At 42.8% G+C, this 14,701-nt stretch overlaps 1 protein-coding gene and 1 long non-coding RNA gene across 7 annotated transcripts in view; both read right to left on the bottom strand.

Annotated features, from left to right (window-relative positions):
- The window catches only part of Rbfox1 (RNA-binding Fox protein 1), a 377,774-nt gene that overhangs the window by 275,287 nt on the left and 87,786 nt on the right, over positions 1 to 14,701 (bottom strand). The gene's annotated exons all lie outside the window — the stretch shown is intronic.
- The window catches only part of LOC145402419 (uncharacterized), a 55,578-nt gene continuing 54,902 nt past the window's right edge, over positions 14,026 to 14,701 (bottom strand). The window contains exon 3 of the long non-coding RNA XR_013897770.1: positions 14,026 to 14,069. This is a non-coding gene — a long non-coding RNA (uncharacterized LOC145402419). The remainder of the gene's footprint in view (positions 14,070 to 14,701) is intronic.

Below are 14,701 nucleotides of genomic sequence, written 5' to 3' on the forward strand. Positions count from 1 at the left end.
CTCATTTGGCCTCTCTCATAAGCTGAATAAAATAGTAGTAGTAGTAGTACTAGTAGTAGTAGTAGTAGTAGTAGTAGTAGCAGCAGCAGCAGCAGCATTAGTGGTAGTGGTGGTAGTAGTAGTAGTTGCTATCCCAGGCTCATCTGAATGTGAACCCCGTGAACTGCAGGCTTTTTACTCCTTTCCTGCAGTCCACCATCCTCGTTTTAGGGGGGATGGGGAGGTAATTAAGAGATGTTTGTATAGCCAAGTAGTTGAGCCGCCCGGTTATCTCAGTGCCACCACACGAAGGCGTCCCTCTCCAGCACCACTCAGGTCAGTAAACCAGTCGTACGGGAAAAATGTTAACGAGCGACAACGTGCCAATCTATTACCTTATTGTGACATCCCATTTTCTTGGACGTTCAATTACACGCCATGTCAAGTAAGGATTGATCACTTTCTTTCTTTCTTTCTTTCTTTCTCTCTAAACCATCCTGGGACAAATTATGAACTATTTTTCTCATATATTTATTTTCACACACACACACACACACACACACACACACACACACACACAGATTCACAATAATTAAGCAACTAAGATACTCTGTGAATCTCGCCCCAGGAAACTGCTCGTCGCGATTGTTCAAGTTTTTATTAAGAGGTGATTGTAAAACATGGAGTCTGCTTTTTTGCATCCTTCATTCCGTTCACTACCACCAGAGCCGCATTCACTGTCAGTCTCTCAGCCCAATCCCTGACGATGATGATATGATGATGATGATGATTCCAAAAGAGATGATTGTGTTGATGATGATGGTGACGACGATGATGATTCTACAAGTGCAAAAATGAGTAAATAAAATAAATAAATAAAATCCTCAAGCAGTTGGAGTTAGGCTACCTTGACTCTGAATGATTTGCTAGGACTAGAATATCCTAAGCATAGCTGGGATCCGGTTTGGTTACCAGGCTGTAGAAGAAAAAAAAAAACGCCACAAATAAACAATTTAATAAGCGCATACGTTCTAAAGCGGCCATCAACGCGTGTAGTAATATGAAGCTAGTCTTATTGAACACAGTCTATCAAAATTAACCACATCACCAGGGCGACGTAAATGTTCAGTCTTGCTACCTCCTGATAATTTTACGTAGGAAGAACGTTTAGTACTGAAGCAGTGAGTAAAAAACTATACCTAACCCTTAAAAATCACAAGAAATCTATGTAACGCCAGCATATTAAAAAAAAGGTATTGCTTGTCATTAGAACAAAAATAAAAGTAACGCCTACAATTAAAACAAATTATTAAAAGAACAAAATCGTCTTCCTACAGTTGAAAACCTCAGGATAAATCTAAAAAATAAAATAAACTAAAATACGAAGCACAACCTCTGGCTAAAGGGTAAAATCCTTCATGTAAAACAATAGATAATTAGTGTGACTGGCAGGTGAATGAGGTGCAAAATACGATCAGGCCTTGGCGGGTCTAATTCTCCCCTTTGTAACTTAACTATATTCTTTTCACTCCAACTTGGCTTAAACCTGTATCTCTCCATTGTGAATACTGAGCTGTAAGAGTAGAGTACCAGAAGAATACGATGCTAGTCAAGATGAAGTGCTATGGAGAGGCTGTTGAGCTATTGTCTTTTTTCTCCAACTGATCAATGTAAAATAATCTGCAAAGGGACAAAAATCTAAGCCAGGTTAAGGTACAAGGAGTATAGCAAACACGAGTACCATAACTACAGCTGGACTTACACTTCCTTACAATACCCACAAACACACACTACCATCTATTTACCTACTTTCCTTTACATACTGATTAGATGAAATTATTATTATTATTATTATTTTACAGCTTGTCATGAAGAGGTTAATATACAACCACCACCATCTCAACCACCGCTACTGTCTCCACCACCACCACGTATCAACATTTAGCCTACCATGCCACTGCCACTATTACCATCATTACATCTACCCCTAAAACAACAACAACATTACTATTATTCCTGCTATCACAACCTTAACATCACCACCAACACTACCACTACCACCACTGTCCCTACCAGTCACAATCACCACCACCACCACCATGTACATTAATAACATCACCAATCTATATTTTCATCACCACCACCACCACCACCACCACCACCACAAATACCCCCTCATGCCAGAACCACCACCACACCTATCACCATCACTACATCCATCACCATCCCCACCACCACCACCACCACCACCACATCCATCACCATCCCCACCACCACCACCACCACATCCATCACCATCCCCACCACCACCACCACCACCACATCCATCACCATCCCCACCACCACCACCACCACATCCATCACCATCCCCACCACCATGAACACCACCACTATCACCACCACCATTTCCCATCGCCAACTTTGTGAATATTTCGGTGGCTGGTGTGACTGGCATTAAGGTCAAGGGGTGAGAGGAGTGGTGTGGAGCGGTCATTAGCAGCTGCTGGCCTCTTCCCTCCTACACTTGTGGTTTGGTAGAGTTTGTCTCGTACTCCTTTTGTCCCTATCATAAACGCTTTTATTACCGTCACCTACGCTGTAAGAAAAATAAATCAAGTGTGCTTACATTATTTACAGTAAGTCTATTCTTGTACTCAAAAATTTTGTAGCACGGCTGACGAACACAACTTACCTGTAAGAAATAAACCACAATTATATATAGCCTATACCTATTCACATGAGAGAGAGAGAGAGAGAGAGAGAGAGAGAGAGAGAGAGAGAGATGGGGGGAAGAGAGAAGGGGGAGACGCGGGGATATAGAGAAGTAAATTACATTTCAAGGTCCCTCACCACCTTCCAAGTCTCGATCTTTAGCCAGGGCAGTAATTTATCCCCCACCACCAGCCCAGCAGGGAAATAAAGACAGACGAATAAGGAAAACTCGTGACCATACACCAATGCAACGAAAAATATAAGCCATAACTCGGAAAAAAAAAGAAAGAAAAAAAAAAAAAAAGCAGCCATATTCACTGTTTTTTGCAACCACTGGGCGATTTTACGAAGCTCTGTTGCGGTATTTCGAGTTGGGGGGAGGGGGTTCTTCACTCTATATTTCATTTGTGCAATATCAGGACGATTATCTTCAGCGAGGGAGGTTCTATATAAATCCAATCACAAGAGGTTTTTTCAAAGCTTAAAAAATCGCATGGCTTATTTTTTCTCTTTCATGTTTTTCCCATTTAGGCTACTTACCAGACGAACTTTTTTAGCTTCGGGGAGACATGTATGGAGAGGTAAATAAAAGAAAAAAAAATCTTTGAGTATGTTTTTCTCCGACGCATACTCAATCGTCTGAGGGCAGTAAAAATAAGCAAAACCAACAACTACAAATCCGTCCCCCATAAGAAAAAAAAAAGAAAGAAAGAAAAAAAAAAAAGAGAGAGAGAGAGAGAGAGAGAGAGAGAGAGAGGAGGAGGGGGGAGGAGATTGGCAGGACCCCCTCCATCAGGATAGGCAAATTACAGCTAAGCCGGCAAAACATGGTAAGGAAGGAGGATGACCATGCCGGCTAAACAGGCTTCAACTAAGCTGGTTAAATAAGGAGGGACGTCCACTGCCACTCCCCCCATCGCGTGACCCTACAGGCTAAGCTGGGATCAAAGTATTCATGAAAGAGCTTAGCTAATTCTGACGGTAAAAAAGTGTATATTGCGGTTTATCATTATCAGATCTGGTTTTCTTGCATTTTCACAATATCATTAATATTTACAAAGAAACTTAACTATTTTTTACGATAAGCAAGTCTACAATTATTATCAAGTATCGTGTTATTATTTTGTGCATTTTTTACATCATTCGTATTCACAGAGGAGCTTCACCAAATTTTACGTACATTTCAATTAATTATCGAGAATAATTTTGTCTTTTCATTTTCCACACTGATGTTTTCTTTGTTTATTTTTTGCATTTTTATACCAAACATAAAACCTTGATTAGCTACGAAGCGATTGGTAGCGGACCGAACCTCAAACACATTCTTAGCCAATAAAGTTTCTTCCTAGTATCTGTTATCTAGGTATATTACGACAGTACAAAATCGTTATCACCATTATCGTTCCTACTAAACAATGGGGCGATTATTAAAAAGATGTAAATTCCACAGATGAAAATAATACTCTACACTAAATAAATCGCGGTGAAACAGGTGTTAGGAAGGCCTCCTGATCTAATGAGAAGACGCCATTAGGTCCTCCCCTCCCCCAGATTGAGGCACGCGATGTCCTTGATCATCAACACCTGGATCAAGTCATTAAGCCTTTCAGTACGGCATCCATCTCTCTCTCTCTCTCTCTCTCTCTCTCTCTCTCTCCTCTCTCCACCAGACGAACTGATTCAGCTTTGGGTAAATAAAAAAAAAACTATTATTAGAGTAGTGAATAAAAAAATTCAGTTTACCCTTGCGTGTTTTTTTTTCCCCAACAGCCAGACGATTTCATGGCCATAACACAGAAAAAGACAGACAGGTGTAATATGAATAAAAAATAAAAAAAAATCGCCAGGAAAGAAATGCTACGAAGGCTGCTTTAAAAGAATAATTACACCCACATTTGGCTTACAAGAATTTCTTCCTGACCTGGACCCATTATCAAAATTTCCTACGCCCTATGAAGTTGTAATGCGCAAAATAAATCGATAAGGATGAGATGTTACGAAACCTCTTATGCCAACATGAATACGGCTCATAATCACAAGCTTGAGCACGCCAGCCAGACTTACGTGACACTTCCGGTCTCATTCCCCTCGCTCTCATCCCCCACTTCCGGTCTTAAATAACCCCAATTAGCACGAGGGTTTAAAGCCACACCTGTTGTCCGGCTTTGTGAGGGGAGTTTGGGGGAGCCCGGTGTATCAAATGGCCACCACAGATTAAGCCTTTCAACCGTTCCTCACTATTAACACAATCACCCTAATTAACTATCAAAAACTAAGAACATACCTTTAACAACAAACATAACTGCGCAATCATTAGCAACCTTTACCAAATGCTAACACGGAATCAGGTTAATTACCGTATCTATTCAAAACTGCGTCCATAAAAAGGTAAATAACAGGGAATAATCATTAATTATTCTCTTCACTAGCATGATGTGTTTCATTCTTACTAACCCTGTAGGCGATTTTATTCAGCTCAGAGGAGACCACCTATCGCAGTGAATTAATTATCTTAACGACTTCAGTATAATGCAGATTTTACGTCAATCCTTCCTAACATCAGACACCTTTACTCACGGTAGAGGAGGGGGAAGCCTATAATAGTGGTAGGGTTAATGCTGAGTGAGGAGGGAAAGGAGGTTGTGTCTGAGGAGGGGGAGGGGGTGTGGCTGAGGGGGAGCGAGAGGGTAAGTGTTGTATGTGGGGACAGCCTGGGGACTCAGCCGTGACTCGGGGCGAACGTAACTAACAATCTCATGGCCTGGGAATGTCACAACCACTACCCGACCCCTCTCACACATTCACACCTTCTCTCTCTCTCTCTCTCTCTCTCTCACCTTAGCAACCTTCACGATCTTTCATTGTTCACTAATACACACCAAGGCCAACGTAGACGTACCTTACAACCTACACACAAAGGCACGCAAAATACCATATCGTAACTCCCATTTCCAACAACCCTCACGTCTGGCTCATACATAATCATACACCAAAGACGTAGACACCTCATACGTGTTAACATTCTCACGCGTAAACACACTCAAACAAGCCACTCGCAAAGGTAAACACATAACCATCTCTCTCTCTCTCTCTCTCTCTCTCTCAACACACACACACACACACACACACACACACACACACACACACACACACACACACACACACATCATCCTTGCTCTCCCTCTTACTTCCCTTCTCACGCTGCCTGCCTGTCGCCGGATGCTGCTCAAGTGTACACGAAGACACATACTGACGGAGACGTGCTAACATCCGGGATAGGGTGGAGAGAGGGTGTAGGGTGTGTGGTTAGGAGGGCGTAGAATGTATGCCTAGGGTGTGTGGTGAGGAAGGTGTAGAATGGATGCTTAGGGTGTGTGTCAGCTGGGAGTCGAGGGTGTGTGAGGTGTGGAGGGGGAATAATGTGAAGGAGAAAAAAAAAAGTATGGAAATGTGCATAAAGGGTGTGGGATGTCTAGGATGTGTGCTTAGGGGGGTATGGGTTATGTGCTTTGGAGGTGTCGGCGGGTGTTAGTTGGGAGTTTGAGGATGTGAGTTAGGTGTGCAGATTGGGGATAAATAATGTGGAGGAGAAAAAGGAAAGGTGTGTGTGTGTGTGTGTGTGTGTGTGTGTGTGTGTGTGTGTGTGTGTGTGTGTGTGTGTGTAAATGAGTGAACCATGGGTCCATATGGACGATGTAAGATGTGTGCTTAATGTGTTATCAAGTAGTCGATGACGTGTGGAAATAATGTGAACGAAAGAGAACTGTGTGGAAAATACAGGCTGTGTGTGTGTGTGTGTGTGTGTGTGTGTGTGTGTGTGTGTGTGTGTGTGTGTGTGTGTGTGTGTGTGTGTGTGTGTGTGTGTGTGTGTGGAAAGCATAAATTGCAATATGTAGGGGATGTAGGGTGGGTGTGGAAAAAGAGAAACATGTGTGAAGACGGGAAAATTGTGGAGGAAGTGAAAACAGGTGTGAAGCGGTGAAAACATATGGACAGACGGTGTAGATGAGGTGAGAAGTTGGTGTGAAAGAGGGAATAAGTGTGGAGGAGGAGGGAATAAGTGTGAAGATATGTGAACAGCGAACATGCATGGTATGGGTGGCGTGTCCAGGGAGTCTGCTGGAAGGGAGACGAGAATGGAAGTTAGATGTGAAGAAAATGAATAAATACATAAATAAATAAGAAGCAAGAATGTAGATGGGAATGAGTTTGGAGATGAAGGTGCGAGGAGTACGATGTGTGGAGCGTGAGAGTAGGACGTGAAAGGACAGTAGTAAGAAAAAAGCAGGGAAAAATAAGAAAAGGAGGGAAAATGGTGAGAAAGAAATTGGGGTAGGAACATAGATGGATGCGAGGTGAATCTGAAAGAAAAATGGTATTAAAAAAAAAAAAAAAAGCGTGTGGAAGAAAATGTAGTAAAGCAGGTGGGTGTGAGATGAATCTAAAAGGAAAAATGCAATGAAAAAGGCAGGAAATTCAAGGGAAAAAGTGGAGAGCTGGTGTAGGAACGTCGATGGATGTGAGCTGAATCGGGAAGGAAAATGGAATGAAAAGGCTGGGGAAATCGTGGAAAAGGAGGAAAAGTCTGTAAAGAAAAAAAAAGGGGGAGGGGCGGGAGGAGGGAGATTTAGGGTGCGTGTGTGGAGGGTAGAAATTGTGTGCAGCAGGCGAAATTGGGTGGAGAGGGCGAGCGGGAAGGGAAGAAAGCTTTAAGATGCACAAATATCTGAGAGGGAGAAGGCGAAAGCATGTGTGAAGGTTGGTAATGTGTGTGTGTGTGTGTGTGTGTGTGTGTGTGTGTGTGTGTGTGTGTGTGTGTGTGTGTGTGTGTGTGTGTGTGTGTGTGTGTGTGTGTGTGTGTGTGTGTGTGTGTGTGTGTGTGTGTGTACGAAAGAGGTGGAAGGGTGTTGATGGTTTGAATGTGTGCAAAGGAGAGGGGTATGGTATGACTATGAAGACTGTTATAGGTGTGCGAAGGAGGAATGAAGGGTGCTTATGGTGCGAATGGGTGAGATGGGGAGTGGAGGAAGTTTCGTGGGTGAAAATGTGTGCAAAACAGGGACGATGTTGCTACACTGTGTGTGTGTGTGTGTGTGTGTGTGTGTGTGTGTGTGTGTGTGTGTGTGTGTGTGTGGAGAAACTGTTAATGTGTGTCACAGAGGAGGGGGAAAAGACAGTGCGGTGGTATGTGGGGCGCGAAGGAGAAACGGTGTGAAGGCTACAAATAGGAAGGTACGCACGAGGGTGGAATGGTGCTGCAGGGAAAGGAATAGAGCTGAAGGAGAGAGGAAGGGTGCCGAAGGAGGGAGGCAGGGTGCTGAAAAAAGGAGGAAGAGTGATGAACGAAGGAGGAAGGGTGCTGAAAGAGGGAGGAAGGGGGCTGAAGGAAGGAGGAAGGGAGCTGAAGGAAGGAGGAGGGTGCAAGAGGGAGGGTGTTAAGAGGTAGGAGTTGGGTACAATAAAGGAAACGGGGCACTGAAGCCCTCAGAGTAAAAAATTGTGTGTGTGTGTGTGTGTGTGTGTGTGTGTGTGTGTGTGTGTGTGTGTGTGTGTGTGTGTGTGTGTGTGTGTGTGTGTGTGTGTGTGTGTGTGTGTGTGTGTGTGTGTGTGTGTGTGTGTGTGTGTGTGTGTGTGTGTGTGTGTGTGTGTGTGTGTAAACAAAAACACGTACAGCCACAGTCGGTACTACAGGAATGTTTACGAAGGACAGCTGGGCGAGGGGTGAAGGCCAGTATGGAAGTGAGAAAGGCAGTAAAAATATATTACGATTCAGTGAAGATGTGCGTTGTAGCATCGAAAAATCTATACAAGGATGGAGGGTGAAGTAGAACAAGTGTAAAGATTTAGTGTGAGGGTTTGTGTATCTTTTCAGTATGATGATTATTGGGGGTCTTTTCTTGCTACGACCAAGCTATTAGTATGAAATATGGCAAGGAAGATAAGGTGAGAGATAAGCCTATGGAACTGAGGCTGGGAGAGTTAGGAGCAGACAGACTGACCAAAAAGAGGGATGTGTGCTAACTGGCATGAGAAAGTGAATAGCGTGGATGTGTGTTGGGATGGGAAAAAATGACGTGGTCTTCGTCGTCGTCGTCATTATTCCTACCCAGAGAGAGGGTGAGCAAACTACAGAGGGAAAAATTAACAGAAACACGTATGAAGGATAAGAAAACAGAGAACGTGAAAGAATAAACACGTGTGGACAGAAATATCACGTGGAGGTCAGTGTGGATGATTAAGTAGCGATGAGTAAGAACCGGCAGACAGTGAAGCTGTGTCTGGACTGGGAAATGGAATAAACATAGCAAGAAAATGAACTTAAATTAACATGTGTGGTCAATAAAACGGACAGGATGTACGGATGAGTAAGAAGGATAGGCGGTAAGGAGTCAGGGCAGACAGTACGAATGAGTAATAGGGACAGATGGTAAATATAAGTAAGGACGACAAGCAGCAAAGATGAGTAAAAAGACAAATAATGACGAGAAGAGAGGATAAAAGGTAAAAAGGACGGGACGGATGTGCAAGGACAGACAAGACAGTGGGGATGAGAAAGGACAGACGTTAAGGATGAGTAAGACAGGATAGTGGGTGAGGATGTGTGCAGCCGGCAACCCCAGCGACCGGTCCTCCCCAGGCAACCCAAGAGTCAAGGACAAGTACCACCACGACCACCACTATCCTGCTCATCCCCCTCTCCACCCAGCCACCCACCCACCTAACCTACCGATCCACCCAACACCTCTTCTGCTACTAATTTGTATCCTTCTCCTTTCCTTAGTATTCCTACCCTAGCTACCCATCAGCTTCCCTACCTACCACCATCCTGTTCTACCTCTTACCCTATCCACCCACCCACCAATTAATAAGCCGTCTCTTCTACTCCCATTACTGTCAAAGCTTCTTCAACACACCAACACTCCCCAAGCACTACCACTACTACATTCACTACCACCACTACCATCACCACCACCATCCTCATCATCCTACCCACCAACCCAACTGATCCGGTACCGTCTCTTTTCTCTCTAGGGTTATGTACTACACCACTTCTCAAGCACTACCACCACTACCACCACCACCACCACCCTAATCATGCTACCCACCCAGAACTTCTTCGGCTACTAACTTCTATCCTTCTTACCAACACTTTTCTCCACTTTCTACCCCTCCTACCATTCTACCTCTACTATACCTACCACTATCCCCTACCCTACCCTTTCCACCCACCCACAATCGTCTATTACTCTCCAGCCTATCCTTCTCACTACCACCATCGCTCAGCACTCTCTCTCTCTTTTCTTTTCAGGTTACACTATGATAGTCTCTATTCTCCTTTCACACTTTCCTGTAAAATGTCCACGCCAGTTTTTCTATACGGCGTGGTGTTCTTTCTGACTTTTTCCTGCCGGCTTCGGCTGGAGGGTTTGGAGGGCGGGGGAGAGCCTTCTTCTTTGCTGTCCTTATCTCATTCTAGTAGTTCAGTTACTCTTCTAGGAGCTGCCTAGCATGGGCCAACCGGCCTACTGCAGTTATCCTCTCTTCTTATGTTCTCTCTCTTTCTCCACCTTTAGTCCCCCATCCCCTCATCTAACTTCCACTTCGCTTCCACTAAGCCTCCATTTACAAGCCCTGTTTACTAGTCACTACGATATTCCCCACTCCTTTTTCGGCTCTACACCTTGAGCCAACACATACACACACTCCTGCTTTGGTTGTGTGTGTGTGTGTGTGTGTGTGTGTGTGTGTGTGTGTGTGTGTGTGTGTGTGTGTGTGTGTGTGTGTGTGTGTGTGTGTGTGTGAATATTTGTGCCACTGTCTCCTTCCATCATCTGTTTTAACACCAACCTTGTACTTCACCATTTCTACCATTTCTTTCGCTGTATTATCACTGTATTCTCCTTCGATTTACTTCACCATCTATTTGTGAACTCATTCTTACTATTCATTACTTTAATACCCCCCCCCTCTCTCTCTCTCTCACACAGACACACACACACACACACATTCATTACTATGTACCCTTGCTTGCGAGGTTTAACTACAGCACGGCAAGCCAGCAAAAACTTTTCACTCCGGTAAACGACACGCAAAAGTTCTAATTAATCTGTCTTTCAGTCCAGCAGGAAAAAAAAAAAAAAAAAAAAAAAAAAAAAAAAACTGCGTACTTGTTGGTGTGAATGCGGTGGTGGTGGTGGTACACACAACGAAGATTATGACAAAGACAAGTAGTTAAGACAAGGACCACTACTACGACGACGATGACGACAATGACGACGACGATGATGGATATAACAAGGATAAAGATAAATATGAAGACTAAAATTAGGACTAAGACAATGATGAAGACGACGAAGATGAAGCACGTCACATCAGGGGAGAGGAGAAAGTTGCCTGTCCCCCCAAAATTGGCCACAGTGGAAGTGAGGTGAATAGAGTATCAAGTGGCCGAGTAGGGTGGTGAGAATGGTAGCAGAAATGGTTTCGGAATTTCGTCTGCTAGTATGACGTCTTTGCGCCTTTCCTTAGGCGATTTACTTCGTTTTCTATCAACATTCTTGTGTATTTTCTGTCGTTTTAATAGCGTGTTACCTGAGCCTTTCTTTGCACCTCTTCCTTAGCGACTTATTTTGTACATGAAAACTAGTGTCATACCATTTTCATAATTAGTTTATTAGGCTCATACAAGAGGGAGATGAGGTGTGATTTGCGGAATAATTCGCTGAGGAAGGAGTGTTACGAAACTTCCACAGCCTCAGACTACGACCCTCGGCCCTGGATTCTCGTCAGCTTAAAAGGATTTCTTGTAACTCCTTCTTTATCGATATAATTTGCATATTACAGCCTATTATTGCCTTATATGATATTTAAATCTCACCCACACATCCTCTCTCTCTCTCTCTCTCTCTCTCTCTCTCTCTCTCTCTCTCTCTCTCTCTCTCTCTCTCTCTCATACTGACACCGACTGCAAAAATCACACACAAAAAATAGCACCGTAAAGCCATAAGATTTGATGCACAAAGCTAAGATGGCAGTTGAGAGATATGGAGCAGAAAGGTAAGGATGATAGATGAGGTGGAAGAAGGCAGCAGCTAAAGATGGTATATGATGGCACTGCTTAATATGGTGACAGGCGACAAATGTCGTTAATGGCAGCGGTTTTGTTGGAAATGAGTGTGGAAGGGAAATGAAGGAAAAGAAGAAAGTGTTGTAACTGACAAGACCTTAAGAGTAGTGATAATGGTGGAAGACAGTGACCCAATCTTATAATCGTGTTAAGTATGGCAGTCTGGAATTCCGAGTCACTTAATAATGACGGTAAGAATGACAGTGATGGAGAGAGGGTACGATGAACAGGGGCGGCTGGGAAGGTGATGGCAAAACAAATCGTCAATCCTCGTTATATATATATATATATATATATATATATATATATATATATATATATATATATATTCTTTTTACAGCGAAGTACAGCAGCAACTCCACTGTTACCGAGGGTTGTGTCAGCCGGAATGACGGTGGAATGTGGTGAAGTGGTTGTGGTAGTGTTGGGTGAGGTGAAAGTGACGATTGGAGGCGACGAGGACCAGGTGGGTGGGTGGTTGGGTGGGATGACACACCGAGGAGTGCGTCTGGTAGGTCGTGGAGTATCGATTATGTACCACCATCATCACTACTCCTTAAGCCTTGTGTCAGATCAGGTAAAGGTCGAATTGCATAAGTCTAGAAGTAGCTGTGATTCTCCTATCAAATCACCCTCAAATCTAGCAATTTACATTTTCACTATTAGTATTAAATCTTGGAATATTGATTGTCTACCAACATTCCCATTAACCCTTGTCAGATCAGTTAAAAGAGGTCAAGTTGTGTAAACCTCCAAATGACTGTGATATGCCCCCTTACTACCGTTTAAATTGACTACATTGCAAAACATACTTATCTCCTAATTGTGGCAGGTCGTGGAATATCAATTATCTACCCATCACCTCTACCTGGCCTTTTCTGATCAGTAACAAAATGTCGAGTTACATAAGCCTATGTGGCTGTGATTTCTTCCCTTAACCACCTTACAATTTAACCATTAACATTTTTCCAATAGTACTAAATCAGTGGAATATCGACTGCCTACCACCACCACTTCTTAAGCCTTGTCATAGAAGCAATAAAAGGTTGGGTTATTTTAAGCCCCAATAATCCTCATTCTACCCCTAACTACCGCAGTCACCAACTACTCAGCCACACGTATACATCTTTCAAACACTGGAAGGTCTTGGAATATCTACTCTTGCCACAGCACCTCTACTTAAGCCTCGTCAGATCAGCGAGAGTCGAGTTATATACGCCAGTTACCAGAATTCCCCTCCTCACCATTTTAAGTCTCCACACACACACACACACACACAACAGAATGCCTACGATTTTACTCCCAGTTAGCCTTTACTCCAACAGCTAGGTACGAAAGATTTATTTATATTTGCCTAGGCGACTAAAAGCCTTCCCCTTCACTATCAAAGTCTCCCCTAAACTACAGACAATTGTCTGGTGGTAACAAGAAAAATATTTAAAAAAGCAGATTTAGAATTAAAAAAAAAAAAAAATGATGGAGTTGTGTAAGAAAAGGAAAGGTCGAGCTAGATAAGAATAATAAAAAGAACGAATTGTATAATAGTAAGAAAAGGTTGAGTTGTGTGTGTGTGTGTGTGTGTGTGTGTATATATATATATATATATATATATATATATATATATATATGTGTGTGTGTGTGTGTGTGTGTGTATATATATATATATATATATATATATATATATATATATATATATATATATATATATATATATATATATATACACACACACACACACACAAAGACGGTAGAGATACATTATTTTCAAAAAGGAATTGTAGTGTAAAAACGAATAAAGTAAACTGTATAGAAAAGTATACTGTATAAAAACGAAAAAAGGAAGTTGTACAAAAATTAAAAGATCATGTTGTATAAGAATAAAAAAGTCGAACTTTATAAGGATAAAGATGGTAGAACTGTATATGGGTAAAAAAACAGAATTGTATACGAAAAGGTCGAATTATATAACAAACACGGTCGAGTTACCTAATAAAAAGGTCAAGCTGCATAAGAAAAAAGGTTGAGTTATAAAAAGCCTCGGCAACCACGATTCTTCCTCCTCAACCACCTTCACATGCTACCTACTTGGCCTTACACCTCTCTCCAGACAATCCGGCAATAAAGCAACGCTGGTACTAAAGCCAGAGTAAAACAATGGCATTTAATTAAACGTATGGAATAAAAGATTGTGTTGTGTTGGTACTCACACACAGCCGACATTTCTCGTTAGGAATACTGCACAATTACGTACCTGGAAAATAAGAGAAAAGGTAATTAATGGCAGAAAAATGTAATTACAGGTGATGATGAGGGAGGATTCTGTTGTTCCCTTCCCTTCGAGAAGTTTACCGTTAGTTTAATAGAAAAGCTGTATGGTTTCATGAATAACAAGATTAATTATGATGATGCAGAAGAAAAGGTAAATTAACAGCAGTGACAAGGGGATATTGTGTTAGCCTCTTCACTACGATTCTCCCAAAAGGTAGATAAATAATTATACAACAGAACCGTGATGTGAGTGCAGGTGTGTGCTGGTGTAGTATGTTGAGCGCAGGTGTGTGTGTGTGTGTGTTGTTGGTATAGTAAAGTGGTTGCAGGTGTGTGCTGGTACGGTGAGGTGAGTGCAGGTGTGTGTTGATACGATGAGGTGAGTGCAAGTGTGTTGATACGGTGAGGTGATTGCAGGTATGGTGAGGTGACTGCAGGTGTGGTGAGGTGATTGCGGCTATGGTGGGGTAACTGCGGGTATGAGTGCAGGTGCGGGTACGGGTGCGGGTGTCTCCCTCCCTCTGCGGCACCGCATTAGTATTCAGGGGGACCCGCCAGTGTTTCCACCACCGGCTCAGACTTCTCTCCCGAGTCCCTCCCTCTCTTTGCTCTCCC

The sequence above is a fragment of the Coenobita brevimanus genome, chromosome 6 (genome assembly GCF_032717465.1).
Source record: "Coenobita brevimanus isolate Jiangsu-jjx chromosome 6, ASM3271746v2, whole genome shotgun sequence".
NCBI classification, from domain to species: Eukaryota; Metazoa; Arthropoda; class Malacostraca; order Decapoda; family Coenobitidae; genus Coenobita; species Coenobita brevimanus.